The sequence below is a fragment of the Dendropsophus ebraccatus genome, unplaced genomic scaffold (genome assembly GCF_027789765.1).
Source record: "Dendropsophus ebraccatus isolate aDenEbr1 unplaced genomic scaffold, aDenEbr1.pat pat_scaffold_924_ctg1, whole genome shotgun sequence".
Lineage (NCBI taxonomy): Eukaryota > Metazoa > Chordata > Amphibia > Anura > Hylidae > Dendropsophus > Dendropsophus ebraccatus.
Window position 1 is genome coordinate 34,552 of NW_027210524.1, and position 19,277 is coordinate 53,828.

At 48.7% G+C, this 19,277-nt stretch overlaps 17 non-coding genes across 17 annotated transcripts; all 17 read right to left on the bottom strand.

Moving 5' to 3' along the window:
* Nucleotides 1-500: 500 nt before the first annotated feature.
* Nucleotides 501-691, bottom strand: LOC138781124 (U2 spliceosomal RNA). Its single transcript, XR_011361435.1, has one exon. It is a non-coding gene; the product is annotated as a U2 spliceosomal RNA (small nuclear RNA).
* A 967-nt stretch (nt 692-1,658) lies between these two features.
* LOC138781088 (U2 spliceosomal RNA) lies at nt 1,659-1,849 on the bottom strand. Its single transcript, XR_011361400.1, has one exon. It is a non-coding gene; the product is annotated as a U2 spliceosomal RNA (small nuclear RNA).
* Nucleotides 1,850-2,808: 959 nt separating this feature from the next.
* Nucleotides 2,809-2,998, bottom strand: LOC138781119 (U2 spliceosomal RNA). Its single transcript, XR_011361431.1, has one exon. It is a non-coding gene; the product is annotated as a U2 spliceosomal RNA (small nuclear RNA).
* Nucleotides 2,999-3,959: 961 nt separating this feature from the next.
* Nucleotides 3,960-4,151, bottom strand: LOC138781118 (U2 spliceosomal RNA). The gene has a single exon (XR_011361430.1). It is a non-coding gene; the product is annotated as a U2 spliceosomal RNA (small nuclear RNA).
* Nucleotides 4,152-5,109: 958 nt separating this feature from the next.
* On the bottom strand, nt 5,110-5,300 carry LOC138781091 (U2 spliceosomal RNA). Its single transcript, XR_011361402.1, has one exon. It is a non-coding gene; the product is annotated as a U2 spliceosomal RNA (small nuclear RNA).
* Nucleotides 5,301-6,258: 958 nt separating this feature from the next.
* On the bottom strand, nt 6,259-6,449 carry LOC138781092 (U2 spliceosomal RNA). Its single transcript, XR_011361403.1, has one exon. It is a non-coding gene; the product is annotated as a U2 spliceosomal RNA (small nuclear RNA).
* A 966-nt stretch (nt 6,450-7,415) lies between these two features.
* Nucleotides 7,416-7,606, bottom strand: LOC138781093 (U2 spliceosomal RNA). Its single transcript, XR_011361404.1, has one exon. It is a non-coding gene; the product is annotated as a U2 spliceosomal RNA (small nuclear RNA).
* A 962-nt stretch (nt 7,607-8,568) lies between these two features.
* LOC138781094 (U2 spliceosomal RNA) lies at nt 8,569-8,759 on the bottom strand. The gene has a single exon (XR_011361406.1). It is a non-coding gene; the product is annotated as a U2 spliceosomal RNA (small nuclear RNA).
* A 962-nt stretch (nt 8,760-9,721) lies between these two features.
* Nucleotides 9,722-9,912, bottom strand: LOC138781095 (U2 spliceosomal RNA). Its single transcript, XR_011361407.1, has one exon. It is a non-coding gene; the product is annotated as a U2 spliceosomal RNA (small nuclear RNA).
* Nucleotides 9,913-10,874: 962 nt separating this feature from the next.
* Nucleotides 10,875-11,065, bottom strand: LOC138781096 (U2 spliceosomal RNA). The gene has a single exon (XR_011361408.1). It is a non-coding gene; the product is annotated as a U2 spliceosomal RNA (small nuclear RNA).
* Nucleotides 11,066-12,025: 960 nt separating this feature from the next.
* Nucleotides 12,026-12,216, bottom strand: LOC138781097 (U2 spliceosomal RNA). The gene has a single exon (XR_011361409.1). It is a non-coding gene; the product is annotated as a U2 spliceosomal RNA (small nuclear RNA).
* Nucleotides 12,217-13,182: 966 nt separating this feature from the next.
* Nucleotides 13,183-13,373, bottom strand: LOC138781098 (U2 spliceosomal RNA). The gene has a single exon (XR_011361410.1). It is a non-coding gene; the product is annotated as a U2 spliceosomal RNA (small nuclear RNA).
* A 970-nt stretch (nt 13,374-14,343) lies between these two features.
* Nucleotides 14,344-14,534, bottom strand: LOC138781099 (U2 spliceosomal RNA). Its single transcript, XR_011361411.1, has one exon. It is a non-coding gene; the product is annotated as a U2 spliceosomal RNA (small nuclear RNA).
* Nucleotides 14,535-15,496: 962 nt separating this feature from the next.
* Nucleotides 15,497-15,687, bottom strand: LOC138781101 (U2 spliceosomal RNA). The gene has a single exon (XR_011361412.1). It is a non-coding gene; the product is annotated as a U2 spliceosomal RNA (small nuclear RNA).
* A 970-nt stretch (nt 15,688-16,657) lies between these two features.
* LOC138781103 (U2 spliceosomal RNA) lies at nt 16,658-16,848 on the bottom strand. Its single transcript, XR_011361414.1, has one exon. It is a non-coding gene; the product is annotated as a U2 spliceosomal RNA (small nuclear RNA).
* A 965-nt stretch (nt 16,849-17,813) lies between these two features.
* On the bottom strand, nt 17,814-18,004 carry LOC138781104 (U2 spliceosomal RNA). The gene has a single exon (XR_011361415.1). It is a non-coding gene; the product is annotated as a U2 spliceosomal RNA (small nuclear RNA).
* Nucleotides 18,005-18,962: 958 nt separating this feature from the next.
* On the bottom strand, nt 18,963-19,153 carry LOC138781105 (U2 spliceosomal RNA). Its single transcript, XR_011361417.1, has one exon. It is a non-coding gene; the product is annotated as a U2 spliceosomal RNA (small nuclear RNA).
* Nucleotides 19,154-19,277: the final 124 nt, after the last annotated feature.

Consider the following 19,277-nt stretch of genomic DNA (forward strand, 5'->3'; position numbering starts at 1 on the left):
TCTATTCTATCTAATGTATCTAATCTATCTATCAAAGAACATGGAGGGTGAATTCTCCCAGCTGGAGCCGTAGGCAGGCAGCATCAGCAGGATACATCGGCCGGCCACCAGGAAATCAAATCCAAAGGAAACGGTTTAATAAACTGCACCTACCTTTCCACCTACCTGCTCGGATCGCTTGACCGGCTGCAACTGAGCGCTTGTTGTGCTGGCAGCTGTGTATAGCAGCAAAGCCTTGATGACATCACGTCCCGCGATGACATCACCAGCACTGGCCCGGCAGCCAGTTGTAAACAACTCTGCCAGTTGGTTGCCATGGCAACAGAGGCCAGCAAGTCTTGGACAAACAAACTTTTCGTAGCCACACTCGGGCTAATTTTTCGGGGTCGGTCCACCTGCGCACAACACACTCGAGGGATGTTTCTTGCAAAACAGTAGTTTCAGGTGCAGCCGGCTTGTTTCCTTCTTCATTCTTTTGCTCTGTTTTTTGCAAACTCATTAGGGGGTGCACTGAACCTGGAGGCACTGCAATACCAGGTCAATGCCTGGAGAGGACAGAGCAAGCTCTTTTTCCATCTCCCTGTTCTAAAAATCCATTTAATATATGGTCCCCAGATAGGGGGACGTATCAGATATTAAACTGATAAGAACAGATACTACACTTGATCTTAGCCAAAGGCCGAGAAGCGATGGCCACAACGGTTTCCCGAAAACTCCCCTTCTCGGACACCACGTCCTTCTTGTTAAGGCGAAGCCAGACATACATACCCTATTATGCGCTCCACCCTCTCAGATGGCGGACCGGACGTGCTTTCACACTGCATCTCCTATTGCCTAGCACTGCCTCTGTCTTCCTTTCTGCTCTCAAATCTGAATAGCTTCCACCCCCCAATCACACTGCGTCTGCTTCCACCTGATGGATGGCAGACATACACGTCTCTGTCTCTGTCTCCGTCTCTGTCTGGCATACATGACATGCAGCTAGCTCTTTGGCTGGCTGTCTCTGTAGCTGGCTGGCTGTCTCTGTGGCTGGCTGCCTAGCTGGCTAGCTTATTATTAGTACCTACCTACCTACCTACCTACCTATCTATCTATCTATCTATCTATCTATCTATCTATCTATCTATCTATCTATCTAATCTATCCTATCTATCCTATCTATTCTATCTAATGTATCTAATCTATCTATCAAAGAACATGGAGGGTGAATTCTCCCAGCTGGAGCCGTAGGCAGGCAGCATCAGCAGGATACATCGGCCGGCCACCATTGAAATCAAATCCAAAGGAAACGGTTTAATAAACTGCACCTACCTTTCCACCTACCTGCTCGGTCGCTTGACCGGCTGCAACTGAGCTGCTTGTTGTGCTGGCAGCTGTGTATAGCAGCAAAGCCTTGATGACATCACGTCCCGCGATGACATCACCAGCACTGGCCCGGCAGCCAAGTTGTAAACAACTCTGCCAGTTGGTTGCCATGGCAACAGAGGCCAGCAAGTCTTGGACAAACAAACTTTTCGTAGCCACACTCGGGCTAATTTTTCGGGTCGGTCCACCTGCGCACAACACACTCGAGGGATGTTTCTTGCAAAACAGTAGTTTCAGGTGCAGCCGGCTTGTTTCCTTCTTCATTCTTTTGCTCTGTTTTTTGCAAACTCATTAGGGGGTGCACTGAACCTGGAGGCACTGCAATACCAGGTCAATGCCTGGAGAGGACAGAGCAAGCTCTTTTTCCATCTCCCTGTTCTAAAAATCCATTTAATATATGGTCCCCAGATAGGGGACGTATCAGATATTAAACTGATAAGAACAGATACTACACTTGATCTTAGCCAAAAGGCCGAGAAGCGATGGCCACAACGGTTTCCCGAAAACTCCCCTTCTCGGACACCACGTCCTTCTTGTTAAGGCGAAGCCAGACATACATACCCTATTATGCGCTCCACCCTCTCAGATGGCGGACCGGACGTGCTTTCACACTGCATCTCCTATTGCCTAGCACTGCCTCTGTCTTCCTTTCTGCTCTCAAATCTGAATAGCTCCACCCCCCAATCACACTGCGTCTGCTTCCACCTGATGGAATGGCAGACATACACGTCTCTGTCTCTGTCTCCGTCTCTGTCTGGCATACATGACATGCAGCTAGCTCTTTGGCTGGCTGTCTCTGTAGCTGGCTGGCTGTCTCTGTGGCTGGCTGCCTAGCTGGCTAGCTTATTATTAGTACCTACCTACCTACCTACCTACCTACCTATCTATCTATCTATCTATCTATCTATCTATCTATCTATCTAATCTATCCTATCTATCCTATCTATTCTATCTAATGTATCTAATCTATCTATCAAAGAACATGGAGGGTGAATTCTCCCAGCTGGAGCCGTAGGCAGGCAGCATCAGCAGGATACATCGGCCGGCCACCAGGAAATCAAATCCAAAGGAAACGGTTTTAATAAACTGCACTACCTTTCCACCTACCTGCTCGGTCGCTTGACCGGCTGCAACTGAGCTGCTTGTTGTGCTGGCAGCTGTGTATAGCAGCAAAGCCTTGATGACATCACGTCCCGCGATGACATCACCAGCACTGGCCCGGCAGCCAAGTTGTAAACAACTCTGCCAGTTGGTTGCCATGGCAACAGAGGCCAGCAAGTCTTGGACAAACAAACTTTTCGTAGCCACACTCGGGCTAATTTTTCGGGGTCGGTCCACCTGCGCACAACACACTCGAGGGATGTTTCTTGCAAAACAGTAGTTTCAGGTGCAGCCGGCTTGTTTCCTTCTTCATTCTTTTGCTCTGTTTTTTGCAAACTCATTAGGGGGTGCACTGAACCTGGAGGCACTGCAATACCAGGTCAATGCTGGAGAGGACAGAGCAAGCTCTTTTTCCATCTCCCTGTTCTAAAAATCCATTTAATATATGGTCCCCAGATAGGGGACGTATCAGATATTAAACTGATAAGAACAGATACTACACTTGATCTTAGCCAAAAGGCCGAGAAGCGATGGCCACAACGGTTTCCCGAAAACTCCCCTTCTCGGAACACCACGTCCTTCTTGTTAAGGCGAAGCCAGACATACATACCCTATTATGCGCTCCACCTCTCAGATGGCGGACCGGACGTGCTTTCACACTGCATCTCCTATTGCCTAGCACTGCCTCTGTCTTCCTTTCTGCTCTCAAATCTGAATAGCTCCACCCCCCAATCACACTGCGTCTGCTTCCACCTGATGGATGGCAGACATACACGTCTCTGTCTCTGTCTCCGTCTCTGTCTGGCATACATGACATGCAGCTAGCTCTTTGGCTGGCTGTCTCTGTAGCTGGCTGGCTGTCTCTGTGGCTGGCTGCCTAGCTGGCTAGCTTATTATTAGTACCTACCTACCTACCTACCTACCTACCTATCTATCTATCTATCTATCTATCTATCTATCTATCTATCTATCTAATCTATCCTATCTATCCTATCTATCTATCTAATGTATCTAATCTATCTATCAAAGAACATGGAGGGTGAATTCTCCCAGCTGGAGCCGTAGGCAGGCAGCATCAGCAGGATACATCGGCCGGCCACCAGGAAATCAAATCCAAAGGAAACGGTTTAATAAACTGCACCTACCTTTCCACCTACCTGCTCGGTCGCTTGACCGGCTGCAACTGAGCTGCTTGTTGTGCTGGCAGCTGTGTATAGCAGCAAAGCCTTGATGACATCACGTCCCGCGATGACATCACCAGCACTGGCCCGGCAGCCAAGTTGTAAACAACTCTGCCAGTTGGTTGCCATGGCAACAGAGGCCAGCAAGTCTTGGACAAACAAACTTTTCGTAGCCACACTCGGGCTAATTTTTCGGGGTCGGTCCACCTGCGCACAACACACTCGAGGGATGTTCTTGCAAAACAGTAGTTTCAGGTGCAGCCGGCTTGTTTCCTTCTTCATTCTTTTGCTCTGTTTTTTGCAAACTCATTAGGGGGGTGCACTGAACCTGGAGGCACTGCAATACCAGGTCAATGCCTGGAGAGGACAGAGCAAGCTCTTTTTTCCATCTCCCTGTTCTAAAAATCCATTTAATATATGGTCCCCAGATAGGGGACGTATCAGATATTAAACTGATAAGAACAGATACTACACTTGATCTTAGCCAAAAGGCCGAGAAGCGATGGCCACAACGGTTTCCCGAAAACTCCCCTTCTCGGACACCACGTCCTTCTTGTTAAGGCGAAGCCAGACATACATACCCTATTATGCGCTCCACCCTCTCAGATGGCGGACCGGACGTGCTTTCACACTGCATCTCCTATTGCCTAGCACTGCCTCTGTCTTCCTTTCTGCTCTCAAATCTGAATAGCTCCACCCCCCAATCACACTGCGTCTGCTTCCACCTGATGGATGGCAGACATACACGTCTCTGTCTCTGTCTCCGTCTCTGTCTGGCATACATGACATGCAGCTAGCTCTTTGGCTGGCTGTCTCTGTAGCTGGCTGGCTGTCTCTGTGGCTGGCTGCCTAGCTGGCTAGCTTATTATTAGTACCTACCTACCTACCTACCTACCTATCTATCTATCTATCTATCTATCTATCTATCTATCTATCTATCTAATCTATCCTATCTATCCTATCTATTCTATCTAATGTATCTAATCTATCTATCAAAGAACATGGAGGGTGAATTCTCCCAGCTGGAGCCGTAGGCAGGCAGCATCAGCAGGATACATCGGCCGGCCACCAGGAAATCAAATCCAAAGGAAACGGTTTAATAAACTGCACCTACCTTTCCACCTACCTGCTCGGTCGCTTGACCGGCTGCAACTGAGCTGCTTGTTGTGCTGGCAGCTGTGTATAGCAGCAAAGCCTTGATGACATCACGTCCCGCGATGACATCACCAGCACTGGCCCGGCAGCCAAGTTGTAAACAACTCTGCCAGTTGGTTGCCATGGCAACAGAGGCCAGCAAGTCTTGGACAAACAAACTTTTCGTAGCCACACTCGGGCTAATTTTTCGGGGTCGGTCCACCTGCGCACAACACACTCGAGGGATGTTTCTTGCAAAACAGTAGTTTCAGGTGCAGCCGGCTTGTTTCCTTCTTCATTCTTTTGCTCTGTTTTTTGCAAACTCATTAGGGGGTGCACTGAACCTGGAGGCACTGCAATACCAGGTCAATGCCTGGAGAGGACAGAGCAAGCTCTTTTTCCATCTCCCTGTTCTAAAAATCCATTTAATATATGGTCCCCAGATAGGGGACGTATCAGATATTAAACTGATAAGAACAGATACTACACTTGATCTTAGCCAAAAGGCCGAGAAGCGATGGCCACAACGGTTTCCCGAAAACTCCCCTTCTCGGACACCACGTCCTTCTTGTTAAGGCGAAGCCAGACATACATACCCTATTATGCGCTCCACCCTCTCAGATGGCGGACCGGACGTGCTTTCACACTGCATCTCCTATTGCCTAGCACTGCCTCTGTCTTCCTTTCTGCTCTCAAATCTGAATAGCTCCACCCCCCAATCACACTGCGTCTGCTTCCACCTGATGGATGGCAGACATACACGTCTCTGTCTCTGTCTCCGTCTCTGTCTGGCATACATGACATGCAGCTAGCTCTTTGGCTGGCTGTCTCTGTAGCTGGCTGGCTGTCTCTGTGGCTGGCTGCCTAGCTGGCTAGCTTATTATTAGTACCTACCTACCTACCTACCTACCTACCTATCTATCTATCTATCTATCTATCTATCTATCTATCTATCTAATCTATCCTATCTATCCTATCTATTCTATCTAATGTATCTAATCTATCTATCAAAGAACATGGAGGGTGAATTCTCCCAGCTGGAGCCGTAGGCAGGCAGCATCAGCAGGATACATCGGCCGGCCACCAGGAAATCAAATCCAAAGGAAACGGTTTAATAAACTGCACCTACCTTTCCACCTACCTGCTCGGTCGCTTGACCGGCTGCAACTGAGCTGCTTGTTGTGCTGGCAGCTGTGTATAGCAGCAAAGCCTTGATGACATCACGTCCCGCGATGACATCACCAGCACTGGCCCGGCAGCCAAGTTGTAAACAACTCTGCCAGTTGGTTGCCATGGCAACAGAGGCCAGCAAGTCTTGGACAAACAAACTTTTCGTAGCCACACTCGGGCTAATTTTTCGGGGTCGGTCCACCTGCGCACAACACACTCGAGGGATGTTTCTTGCAAAACAGTAGTTTCAGGTGCAGCCGGCTTGTTTCCTTCTTCATTCTTTTGCTCTGTTTTTTGCAAACTCATTAGGGGGTGCACTGAACCTGGAGGCACTGCAATACCAGGTCAATGCCTGGAGAGGACAGAGCAAGCTCTTTTTCCATCTCCCTGTTCTAAAAATCCATTTAATATATGGTCCCCAGATAGGGGACGTATCAGATATTAAACTGATAAGAACAGATACTACACTTGATCTTAGCCAAAAGGCCGAGAAGCGATGGCCACAACGGTTTCCCGAAAACTCCCCTTCTCGGACACCACGTCCTTCTTGTTAAGGCGAAGCCAGACATACATACCCTATTATGCGCTCCACCCTCTCAGATGGCGGACCGGACGTGCTTTCACACTGCATCTCCTATTGCCTAGCACTGCCTCTGTCTTCCTTTCTGCTCTCAAATCTGAATAGCTCCACCCCCCAATCACACTGCGTCTGCTTCCACCTGATGGATGGCAGACATACACGTCTCTGTCTCTGTCTCCGTCTCTGTCTGGCATACATGACATGCAGCTAGCTCTTTGGCTGGCTGTCTCTGTAGCTGGCTGGCTGTCTCTGTGGCTGGCTGCCTAGCTGGCTAGCTTATTATTAGTACCTACCTACCTACCTACCTACCTACCTATCTATCTATCTATCTATCTATCTATCTATCTATCTATCTATCTATCTAATCTATCCTATCTATCCTATCTATTCTATCTAATGTATCTAATCTATCTATCAAAGAACATGGAGGGTGAATTCTCCCAGCTGGAGCCGTAGGCAGGCAGCATCAGCAGGATACATCGGCCGGCCACCAGGAAATCAAATCCAAAGGAAACGGTTTAATAAACTGCACCTACCTTTCCACCTACCTGCTCGGTCGCTTGACCGGCTGCAACTGAGCTGCTTGTTGTGCTGGCAGCTGTGTATAGCAGCAAAGCCTTGATGACATCACGTCCCGCGATGACATCACCAGCACTGGCCCGGCAGCCAAGTTGTAAACAACTCTGCCAGTTGGTTGCCATGGCAACAGAGGCCAGCAAGTCTTGGACAAACAAACTTTTCGTAGCCACACTCGGGCTAATTTTTCGGGGTCGGTCCACCTGCGCACAACACACTCGAGGGATGTTTCTTGCAAAACAGTAGTTTCAGGTGCAGCCGGCTTGTTTCCTTCTTCATTCTTTTGCTCTGTTTTTTGCAAACTCATTAGGGGGTGCACTGAACCTGGAGGCACTGCAATACCAGGTCAATGCCTGGAGAGGACAGAGCAAGCTCTTTTTCCATCTCCCTGTTCTAAAAATCCATTTAATATATGGTCCCCAGATAGGGGACGTATCAGATATTAAACTGATAAGAACAGATACTACACTTGATCTTAGCCAAAAGGCCGAGAAGCGATGGCCACAACGGTTTCCCGAAAACTCCCCTTCTCGGACACCACGTCCTTCTTGTTAAGGCGAAGCCAGACATACATACCCTATTATGCGCTCCACCCTCTCAGATGGCGGACCGGACGTGCTTTCACACTGCATCTCCTATTGCCTAGCACTGCCTCTGTCTTCCTTTCTGCTCTCAAATCTGAATAGCTCCACCCCCCAATCACACTGCGTCTGCTTCCACCTGATGGATGGCAGACATACACGTCTCTGTCTCTGTCTCCGTCTCTGTCTGGCATACATGACATGCAGCTAGCTCTTTGGCTGGCTGTCTCTGTAGCTGGCTGGCTGTCTCTGTGGCTGGCTGCCTAGCTGGCTAGCTTATTATTAGTACCTACCTACCTACCTACCTACCTACCTATCTATCTATCTATCTATCTATCTATCTATCTATCTATCTATCTAATCTATCCTATCTATCCTATCTATTCTATCTAATGTATCTAATCTATCTATCAAAGAACATGGAGGGTGAATTCTCCCAGCTGGAGCCGTAGGCAGGCAGCATCAGCAGGATACATCGGCCGGCCACCAGGAAATCAAATCCAAAGGAAACGGTTTAATAAACTGCACCTACCTTTCCACCTACCTGCTCGGTCGCTTGACCGGCTGCAACTGAGCTGCTTGTTGTGCTGGCAGCTGTGTATAGCAGCAAAGCCTTGATGACATCACGTCCCGCGATGACATCACCAGCACTGGCCCGGCAGCCAAGTTGTAAACAACTCTGCCAGTTGGTTGCCATGGCAACAGAGGCCAGCAAGTCTTGGACAAACAAACTTTTCGTAGCCACACTCGGGCTAATTTTTCGGGGTCGGTCCACCTGCGCACAACACACTCGAGGGATGTTTCTTGCAAAACAGTAGTTTCAGGTGCAGCCGGCTTGTTTCCTTCTTCATTCTTTTGCTCTGTTTTTTGCAAACTCATTAGGGGGTGCACTGAACCTGGAGGCACTGCAATACCAGGTCAATGCCTGGAGAGGACAGAGCAAGCTCTTTTTCCATCTCCCTGTTCTAAAAATCCATTTAATATATGGTCCCCAGATAGGGGACGTATCAGATATTAAACTGATAAGAACAGATACTACACTTGATCTTAGCCAAAAGGCCGAGAAGCGATGGCCACAACGGTTTCCCGAAAACTCCCCTTCTCGGACACCACGTCCTTCTTGTTAAGGCGAAGCCAGACATACATACCCTATTATGCGCTCCACCCTCTCAGATGGCGGACCGGACGTGCTTTCACACTGCATCTCCTATTGCCTAGCACTGCCTCTGTCTTCCTTTCTGCTCTCAAATCTGAATAGCTCCACCCCCCAATCACACTGCGTCTGCTTCCACCTGATGGATGGCAGACATACACGTCTCTGTCTCTGTCTCCGTCTCTGTCTGGCATACATGACATGCAGCTAGCTCTTTGGCTGGCTGTCTCTGTAGCTGGCTGGCTGTCTCTGTGGCTGGCTGCCTAGCTGGCTAGCTTATTATTAGTACCTACCTACCTACCTACCTACCTATCTATCTATCTATCTATCTATCTATCTATCTATCTATCTATCTATCTAATCTATCCTATCTATCCTATCTATTCTATCTAATGTATCTAATCTATCTATCAAAGAACATGGAGGGTGAATTCTCCCAGCTGGAGCCGTAGGCAGGCAGCATCAGCAGGATACATCGGCCGGCCACCAGGAAATCAAATCCAAAGGAAACGGTTTAATAAACTGCACCTACCTTTCCACCTACCTGCTCGGTCGCTTGACCGGCTGCAACTGAGCTGCTTGTTGTGCTGGCAGCTGTGTATAGCAGCAAAGCCTTGATGACATCACGTCCCGCGATGACATCACCAGCACTGGCCCGGCAGCCAAGTTGTAAACAACTCTGCCAGTTGGTTGCCATGGCAACAGAGGCCAGCAAGTCTTGGACAAACAAACTTTTCGTAGCCACACTCGGGCTAATTTTTCGGGGTCGGTCCACCTGCGCACAACACACTCGAGGGATGTTTCTTGCAAAACAGTAGTTTCAGGTGCAGCCGGCTTGTTTCCTTCTTCATTCTTTTGCTCTGTTTTTTGCAAACTCATTAGGGGGTGCACTGAACCTGGAGGCACTGCAATACCAGGTCAATGCCTGGAGAGGACAGAGCAAGCTCTTTTTCCATCTCCCTGTTCTAAAAATCCATTTAATATATGGTCCCCAGATAGGGGACGTATCAGATATTAAACTGATAAGAACAGATACTACACTTGATCTTAGCCAAAAGGCCGAGAAGCGATGGCCACAACGGTTTCCCGAAAACTCCCCTTCTCGGACACCACGTCCTTCTTGTTAAGGCGAAGCCAGACATACATACCCTATTATGCGCTCCACCCTCTCAGATGGCGGACCGGACGTGCTTTCACACTGCATCTCCTATTGCCTAGCACTGCCTCTGTCTTCCTTTCTGCTCTCAAATCTGAATAGCTCCACCCCCCAATCACACTGCGTCTGCTTCCACCTGATGGATGGCAGACATACACGTCTCTGTCTCTGTCTCCGTCTCTGTCTGGCATACATGACATGCAGCTAGCTCTTTGGCTGGCTGTCTCTGTAGCTGGCTGGCTGTCTCTGTGGCTGGCTGCCTAGCTGGCTAGCTTATTATTAGTACCTACCTACCTACCTACCTACCTCTCTATCTATCTATCTATCTATCTATCTATCTATCTATCTATCTATCTAATCTATCCTATCTATCCTATCTATTCTATCTAATGTATCTAATCTATCTATCAAAGAACATGGAGGGTGAATTCTCCCAGCTGGAGCCGTAGGCAGGCAGCATCAGCAGGATACATCGGCCGGCCACCAGGAAATCAAATCCAAAGGAAACGGTTTAATAAACTGCACCTACCTTTCCACCTACCTGCTCGGTCGCTTGACCGGCTGCAACTGAGCTGCTTGTTGTGCTGGCAGCTGTGTATAGCAGCAAAGCCTTGATGACATCACGTCCCGCGATGACATCACCAGCACTGGCCCGGCAGCCAAGTTGTAAACAACTCTGCCAGTTGGTTGCCATGGCAACAGAGGCCAGCAAGTCTTGGACAAACAAACTTTTCGTAGCCACACTCGGGCTAATTTTTCGGGGTCGGTCCACCTGCGCACAACACACTCGAGGGATGTTTCTTGCAAAACAGTAGTTTCAGGTGCAGCCGGCTTGTTTCCTTCTTCATTCTTTTGCTCTGTTTTTTGCAAACTCATTAGGGGGTGCACTGAACCTGGAGGCACTGCAATACCAGGTCAATGCCTGGAGAGGACAGAGCAAGCTCTTTTTCCATCTCCCTGTTCTAAAAATCCATTTAATATATGGTCCCCAGATAGGGGACGTATCAGATATTAAACTGATAAGAACAGATACTACACTTGATCTTAGCCAAAAGGCCGAGAAGCGATGGCCACAACGGTTTCCCGAAAACTCCCCTTCTCGGACACCACGTCCTTCTTGTTAAGGCGAAGCCAGACATACATACCCTATTATGCGCTCCACCCTCTCAGATGGCGGACCGGACGTGCTTTCACACTGCATCTCCTATTGCCTAGCACTGCCTCTGTCTTCCTTTCTGCTCTCAAATCTGAATAGCTCCACCCCCCAATCACACTGCGTCTGCTTCCACCTGATGGATGGCAGACATACACGTCTCTGTCTCTGTCTCCGTCTCTGTCTGGCATACATGACATGCAGCTAGCTCTTTGGCTGGCTGTCTCTGTAGCTGGCTGGCTGTCTCTGTGGCTGGCTGCCTAGCTGGCTAGCTTATTATTAGTACCTACCTACCTACCTACCTACCTATCTATCTATCTATCTATCTATCTATCTATCTATCTATCTATCTATCTATCTATCTATCTATCCTATCTATTCTATCTAATGTATCTAATCTATCTATCAAAGAACATGGAGGGTGAATTCTCCCAGCTGGAGCCGTAGGCAGGCAGCATCAGCAGGATACATCGGCCGGCCACCAGGAAATCAAATCCAAAGGAAACGGTTTAATAAACTGCACCTACCTTTCCACCTACCTGCTCGGTCGCTTGACCGGCTGCAACTGAGCTGCTTGTTGTGCTGGCAGCTGTGTATAGCAGCAAAGCCTTGATGACATCACGTCCCGCGATGACATCACCAGCACTGGCCCGGCAGCCAAGTTGTAAACAACTCTGCCAGTTGGTTGCCATGGCAACAGAGGCCAGCAAGTCTTGGACAAACAAACTTTTCGTAGCCACACTCGGGCTAATTTTTCGGGGTCGGTCCACCTGCGCACAACACACTCGAGGGATGTTTCTTGCAAAACAGTAGTTTCAGGTGCAGCCGGCTTGTTTCCTTCTTCATTCTTTTGCTCTGTTTTTTGCAAACTCATTAGGGGGTGCACTGAACCTGGAGGCACTGCAATACCAGGTCAATGCCTGGAGAGGACAGAGCAAGCTCTTTTTCCATCTCCCTGTTCTAAAAATCCATTTAATATATGGTCCCCAGATAGGGGACGTATCAGATATTAAACTGATAAGAACAGATACTACACTTGATCTTAGCCAAAAGGCCGAGAAGCGATGGCCACAACGGTTTCCCGAAAACTCCCCTTCTCGGACACCACGTCCTTCTTGTTAAGGCGAAGCCAGACATACATACCCTATTATGCGCTCCACCCTCTCAGATGGCGGACCGGACGTGCTTTCACACTGCATCTCCTATTGCCTAGCACTGCCTCTGTCTTCCTTTCTGCTCTCAAATCTGAATAGCTCCACCCCCCAATCACACTGCGTCTGCTTCCACCTGATGGATGGCAGACATACACGTCTCTGTCTCTGTCTCCGTCTCTGTCTGGCATACATGACATGCAGCTAGCTCTTTGGCTGGCTGTCTCTGTAGCTGGCTGGCTGTCTCTGTGGCTGGCTGCCTAGCTGGCTAGCTTATTATTAGTACCTACCTACCTACCTACCTACCTACCTATCTATCTATCTATCTATCTATCTATCTATCTATCTATCTATCTATCTAATCTATCCTATCTATCCTATCTATTCTATCTAATGTATCTAATCTATCTATCAAAGAACATGGAGGGTGAATTCTCCCAGCTGGAGCCGTAGGCAGGCAGCATCAGCAGGATACATCGGCCGGCCACCAGGAAATCAAATCCAAAGGAAACGGTTTAATAAACTGCACCTACCTTTCCACCTACCTGCTCGGTCGCTTGACCGGCTGCAACTGAGCTGCTTGTTGTGCTGGCAGCTGTGTATAGCAGCAAAGCCTTGATGACATCACGTCCCGCGATGACATCACCAGCACTGGCCCGGCAGCCAAGTTGTAAACAACTCTGCCAGTTGGTTGCCATGGCAACAGAGGCCAGCAAGTCTTGGACAAACAAACTTTTCGTAGCCACACTCGGGCTAATTTTTCGGGGTCGGTCCACCTGCGCACAACACACTCGAGGGATGTTTCTTGCAAAACAGTAGTTTCAGGTGCAGCCGGCTTGTTTCCTTCTTCATTCTTTTGCTCTGTTTTTTGCAAACTCATTAGGGGGTGCACTGAACCTGGAGGCACTGCAATACCAGGTCAATGCCTGGAGAGGACAGAGCAAGCTCTTTTTCCATCTCCCTGTTCTAAAAATCCATTTAATATATGGTCCCCAGATAGGGGACGTATCAGATATTAAACTGATAAGAACAGATACTACACTTGATCTTAGCCAAAAGGCCGAGAAGCGATGGCCACAACGGTTTCCCGAAAACTCCCCTTCTCGGACACCACGTCCTTCTTGTTAAGGCGAAGCCAGACATACATACCCTATTATGCGCTCCACCCTCTCAGATGGCGGACCGGACGTGCTTTCACACTGCATCTCCTATTGCCTAGCACTGCCTCTGTCTTCCTTTCTGCTCTCAAATCTGAATAGCTCCACCCCCCAATCACACTGCGTCTGCTTCCACCTGATGGATGGCAGACATACACGTCTCTGTCTCTGTCTCCGTCTCTGTCTGGCATACATGACATGCAGCTAGCTCTTTGGCTGGCTGTCTCTGTAGCTGGCTGGCTGTCTCTGTGGCTGGCTGCCTAGCTGGCTAGCTTATTATTAGTACCTACCTACCTACCTACCTACCTACCTATCTATCTATCTATCTATCTATCTATCTATCTATCTATCTATCTATCTATCTAATCTATCCTATCTATCCTATCTATTCTATCTAATGTATCTAATCTATCTATCAAAGAACATGGAGGGTGAATTCTCCCAGCTGGAGCCGTAGGCAGGCAGCATCAGCAGGATACATCGGCCGGCCACCAGGAAATCAAATCCAAAGGAAACGGTTTAATAAACTGCACCTACCTTTCCACCTACCTGCTCGGTCGCTTGACCGGCTGCAACTGAGCTGCTTGTTGTGCTGGCAGCTGTGTATAGCAGCAAAGCCTTGATGACATCACGTCCCGCGATGACATCACCAGCACTGGCCCGGCAGCCAAGTTGTAAACAACTCTGCCAGTTGGTTGCCATGGCAACAGAGGCCAGCAAGTCTTGGACAAACAAACTTTTCGTAGCCACACTCGGGCTAATTTTTCGGGGTCGGTCCACCTGCGCACAACACACTCGAGGGATGTTTCTTGCAAAACAGTAGTTTCAGGTGCAGCCGGCTTGTTTCCTTCTTCATTCTTTTGCTCTGTTTTTTGCAAACTCATTAGGGGGTGCACTGAACCTGGAGGCACTGCAATACCAGGTCAATGCCTGGAGAGGACAGAGCAAGCTCTTTTTCCATCTCCCTGTTCTAAAAATCCATTTAATATATGGTCCCCAGATAGGGGACGTATCAGATATTAAACTGATAAGAACAGATACTACACTTGATCTTAGCCAAAAGGCCGAGAAGCGATGGCCACAACGGTTTCCCGAAAACTCCCCTTCTCGGACACCACGTCCTTCTTGTTAAGGCGAAGCCAGACATACATACCCTATTATGCGCTCCACCCTCTCAGATGGCGGACCGGACGTGCTTTCACACTGCATCTCCTATTGCCTAGCACTGCCTCTGTCTTCCTTTCTGCTCTCAAATCTGAATAGCTCCACCCCCCAATCACACTGCGTCTGCTTCCACCTGATGGATGGCAGACATACACGTCTCTGTCTCTGTCTCCGTCTCTGTCTGGCATACATGACATGCAGCTAGCTCTTTGGCTGGCTGTCTCTGTAGCTGGCTGGCTGTCTCTGTGGCTGGCTGCCTAGCTGGCTAGCTTATTATTAGTACCTACCTACCTACCTACCTACCTACCTATCTATCTATCTATCTATCTATCTATCTATCTATCTATCTATCTAATCTATCCTATCTATCCTATCTATTCTATCTAATGTATCTAATCTATCTATCAAAGAACATGGAGGGTGAATTCTCCCAGCTGGAGCCGTAGGCAGGCAGCATCAGCAGGATACATCGGCCGGCCACCAGGAAATCAAATCCAAAGGAAACGGTTTAATAAACTGCACCTACCTTTCCACCTACCTGCTCGGTCGCTTGACCGGCTGCAACTGAGCTGCTTGTTGTGCTGGCAGCTGTGTATAGCAGCAAAGCCTTGATGACATCACGTCCCGCGATGACATCACCAGCACTGGCCCGGCAGCCAAGTTGTAAACAACTCTGCCAGTTGGTTGCCATGGCAACAGAGGCCAGCAAGTCTTGGACAAACAAACTTTTCGTAGCCACACTCGGGCTAATTTTTCGGGGTCGGTCCACCTGCGCACAACACACTCGAGGGATGTTTCTTGCAAAACAGTAGTTTCAGGTGCAGCCGGCTTGTTTCCTTCTTCATTCTTTTGCTCTGTTTTTTGCAAACTCATTAGGGGGTGCACTGAACCTGGAGGCACTGCAATACCAGGTCAATGCCTGGAGAGGACAGAGCAAGCTCTTTTTCCATCTCCCTGTTCTAAAAATCCATTTAATATATGGTCCCCAGATAGGGGACGTATCAGATATTAAACTGATAAGAACAGATACTACACTTGATCTTAGCCAAAAGGCCGAGAAGCGATGGCCACAACGGTTTCCCGAAAACTCCCCTTCTCGGACACCACGTCCTTCTTGTTAAGGCGAAGCCAGACATACATACCCTATTATGCGCTCCACCCTCTCAGATGGCGGACCGGACGTGCTTTCACACTGCATCTCCTATTGCCTAGCACTGCCTCTGTCTTCCTTTCTGCTCTCAAATCTGAATAGCTCCACCCCCCAATCACACTGCGTCTGCTTCCACCTGATGGATGGCAGACATACACGTCTCTGTCTCTGTCTCCGTCTCTGTCTGGCATACATGACATGCAGCTAGCTCTTTGGCTGGCTGTCTCTGTAGCTGGCTGGCTGTCTCTGTGGCTGGCTGCCTAGCTGGCTAGCTTATTATTAGTACCTACCTACCTACCTACCTACCTACCTATCTATCTATCTATCTATCTATCTATCTATCTATCTATCTATCTATCTATCTAATCTATCCTATCTATCCTATCTATTCTATCTAATGTATCTAATCTATCTATCAAAGAACATGGAGGGTGAATTCTCCCAGCTGGAGCCGTAGGCAGGCAGCATCAGCAGGATACATCGGCCGGCCACCAGGAAATCAAATCCAAAGGAAACGGTTTAATAAACTGCACCTACCTTTCCACCTACCTGCTCGGTCGCTTGACCGGCTGCAACTGAGCTGCTTGTTGTGCTGGCAGCTGTGTATAGCAGCAAAGCCTTGATGACATCACGTCCCGCGATGACATCACCAGCACTGGCCCGGCAGCCAAGTTGTAAACAACTCTGCCAGTTGGTTGCCATGGCAACAGAGGCCAGCAAGTCTTGGACAAACAAACTTTTCGTAGCCACACTCGGGCTAATTTTTCGGGGTCGGTCCACCTGCGCACAACACACTCGAGGGATGTTTCTTGCAAAACAGTAGTTTCAGGTGCAGCCGGCTTGTTTCCTTCTTCATTCTTTTGCTCTGTTTTTTGCAAACTCATTAGGGGGTGCACTGAACCTGGAGGCACTGCAATACCAGGTCAATGCCTGGAGAGGACAGAGCAAGCTCTTTTTCCATCTCCCTGTTCTAAAAATCCATTTAATATATGGTCCCCAGATAGGGGACGTATCAGATATTAAACTGATAAGAACAGATACTACACTTGATCTTAGCCAAAAGGCCGAGAAGCGATGGCCACAACGGTTTCCCGAAAACTCCCCTTCTCGGACACCACGTCCTTCTTGTTAAGGCGAAGCCAGACATACATACCCTATTATGCGCTCCACCCTCTCAGATGGCGGACCGGACGTGCTTTCACACTGCATCTCCTATTGCCTAGCACTGCCTCTGTCTTCCTTTCTGCTCTCAAATCTGAATAGCTCCACCCCCAATCACACTGCGTCTGCTTCCACCTGATGGATGGCAGACATACACGTCTCTGTCTCTGTCTCCGTCTCTGTCTGGCATACATGACATGCAGCTAGCTCTTTGGCTGGCTGTCTCTGTAGCTGGCTGGCTGTCTCTGTGGCTGGCTGCCTAGCTGGCTAGCTTATTATTAGTACCTACCTACCTACCTACCTACCTACCTATCTATCTATCTATCTATCTATCTATCTATCTATCTATCTATCTATCTATCTATCTATCTATCTATCTATCTATTCTATCTAATGTATCTAATCTATCTATCAAAGAACATGGAGGGTGAATTCTCCCAGCTGGAGCCGTAGGCAGGCAGCATCAGCAGGATACATCGGCCGGCCACCAGGAAATCAAATCCAAAGGAAACGGTTTAATAAACTGCACCTACCTTTCCACCTACCTGCTCGGTCGCTTGACCGGCTGCAACTGAGCTGCTTGTTGTGCTGGCAGCTGTGTATAGCAGCAAAGCCTTGATGACATCACGTCCCGCGATGACATCACCAGCACTGGCCCGGCAGCCAAGTTGTAAACAACCTGCCAGTTGGTTGCCATGGCAACAGAGGCCAGCAAGTCTTGGACAAACAAACTTTTCGTAGCCACACTCGGGCTAATTTTTCGGGGTCGGTCCACCTGCGCACAACACACTCGAGGGATGTTTCTTGCAAAACAGTAGTTTCAGGTGCAGCCGGCTTGTTTCCTTCTTCATTCTTTTGCTCTGTTTTTTGCAAACTCATTAGGGGGTGCACTGAACCTGGAGGCACTGCAATACCAGGTCAATGCCTGGAGAGGACAGAGCAAGCTCTTTTTCCATCTCCCTGTTCTAAAAATCCATTTAATATATGGTCCCCAGATAGGGGACGTATCAGATATTAAACTGATAAGAACAGATACTACACTTGATCTTAGCCAAAAGGCCGAGAAGCGATGGCCACAACGGTTTCCCGAAAACTCCCCTTCTCGGACACCACGTCCTTCTTGTTAAGGCGAAGCCAGACATACATACCCTATTATGCGCTCCACCCTCTCAGATGGCGGACCGGACGTGCTTTCACACTGCATCTCCTATTGCCTAGCACTGCCTCTGTCTTCCTTTCTGCTCTCAAATCTGAATAGCTCCACCCCCCAATCACACTGCGTCTGCTTCCACCTGATGGATGGCAGACATACACGTCTCTGTCTCTGTCTCCGTCTCTGTCTGGCATACATGACATGCAGCTAGCTCTTTGGCTGGCTGTCTCTGTAGCTGGCTGGCTGTCTCTGTGGCTGGCTGCCTAGCTGGCTAGCTTATTATTAGTACCTACCTACCTACCTACCTACCTATCCTATCTATCTATCTATCTATCTATCTATCTATCTATCTATCTATCTATCCTATCTATCCTATCTATTCTATCTAATGTATCTAATCTATCTATCAAAGAACATGGAGGGTGAATTCTCCCAGCTGGAGCCGTAGGCAGGCAGCATCAGCAGGATACATCGGCCGGCCACCAGGAAATCAAATCCAAAGGAAACGGTTTAATAAACTGCACCTACCTTTCCACCTACCTGCTCGGTCGCTTGACCGGCTGCAACTGAGCTGCTTGTTGTGCTGGCAGCTGTGTATAGCAGCAAAGCCTTGATGACATCACGTCCCGCGATGACATCACCAGCACTGGCCCGGCAGCCAAGTTGTAAACAACTCTGCCAGTTGGTTGCCATGGCAACAGAGGCCAGCAAGTCTTGGACAAACAAACTTTTCGTAGCCACACTCGGGCTAATTTTTCGGGGTCGGTCCACCTGCGCACAACACACTCGAGGGATGTTTCTTGCAAAACAGTAGTTTCAGGTGCAGCCGGCTTGTTTCCTTCTTCATTCTTTTGCTCTGTTTTTTGCAAACTCATTAGGGGGTGCACTGAACCTGGAGGCACTGCAATACCAGGTCAATGCCTGGAGAGGACAGAGCAAGCTCTTTTTCCATCTCCCTGTTCTAAAAATCCATTTAATATATGGTCCCCAGATAGGGGACGTATCAGATATTAAACTGATAAGAACAGATACTACACTTGATCTTAGCCAAAAGGCCGAGAAGCGATGGCCACAACGGTTTCCCGAAAACTCCCCTTCTCGGACACCACGTCCTTCTTGTTAAGGCGAAGCCAGACATACATACCCTATTATGCGCTCCACCCTCTCAGATGGCGGACCGGACGTGCTTTC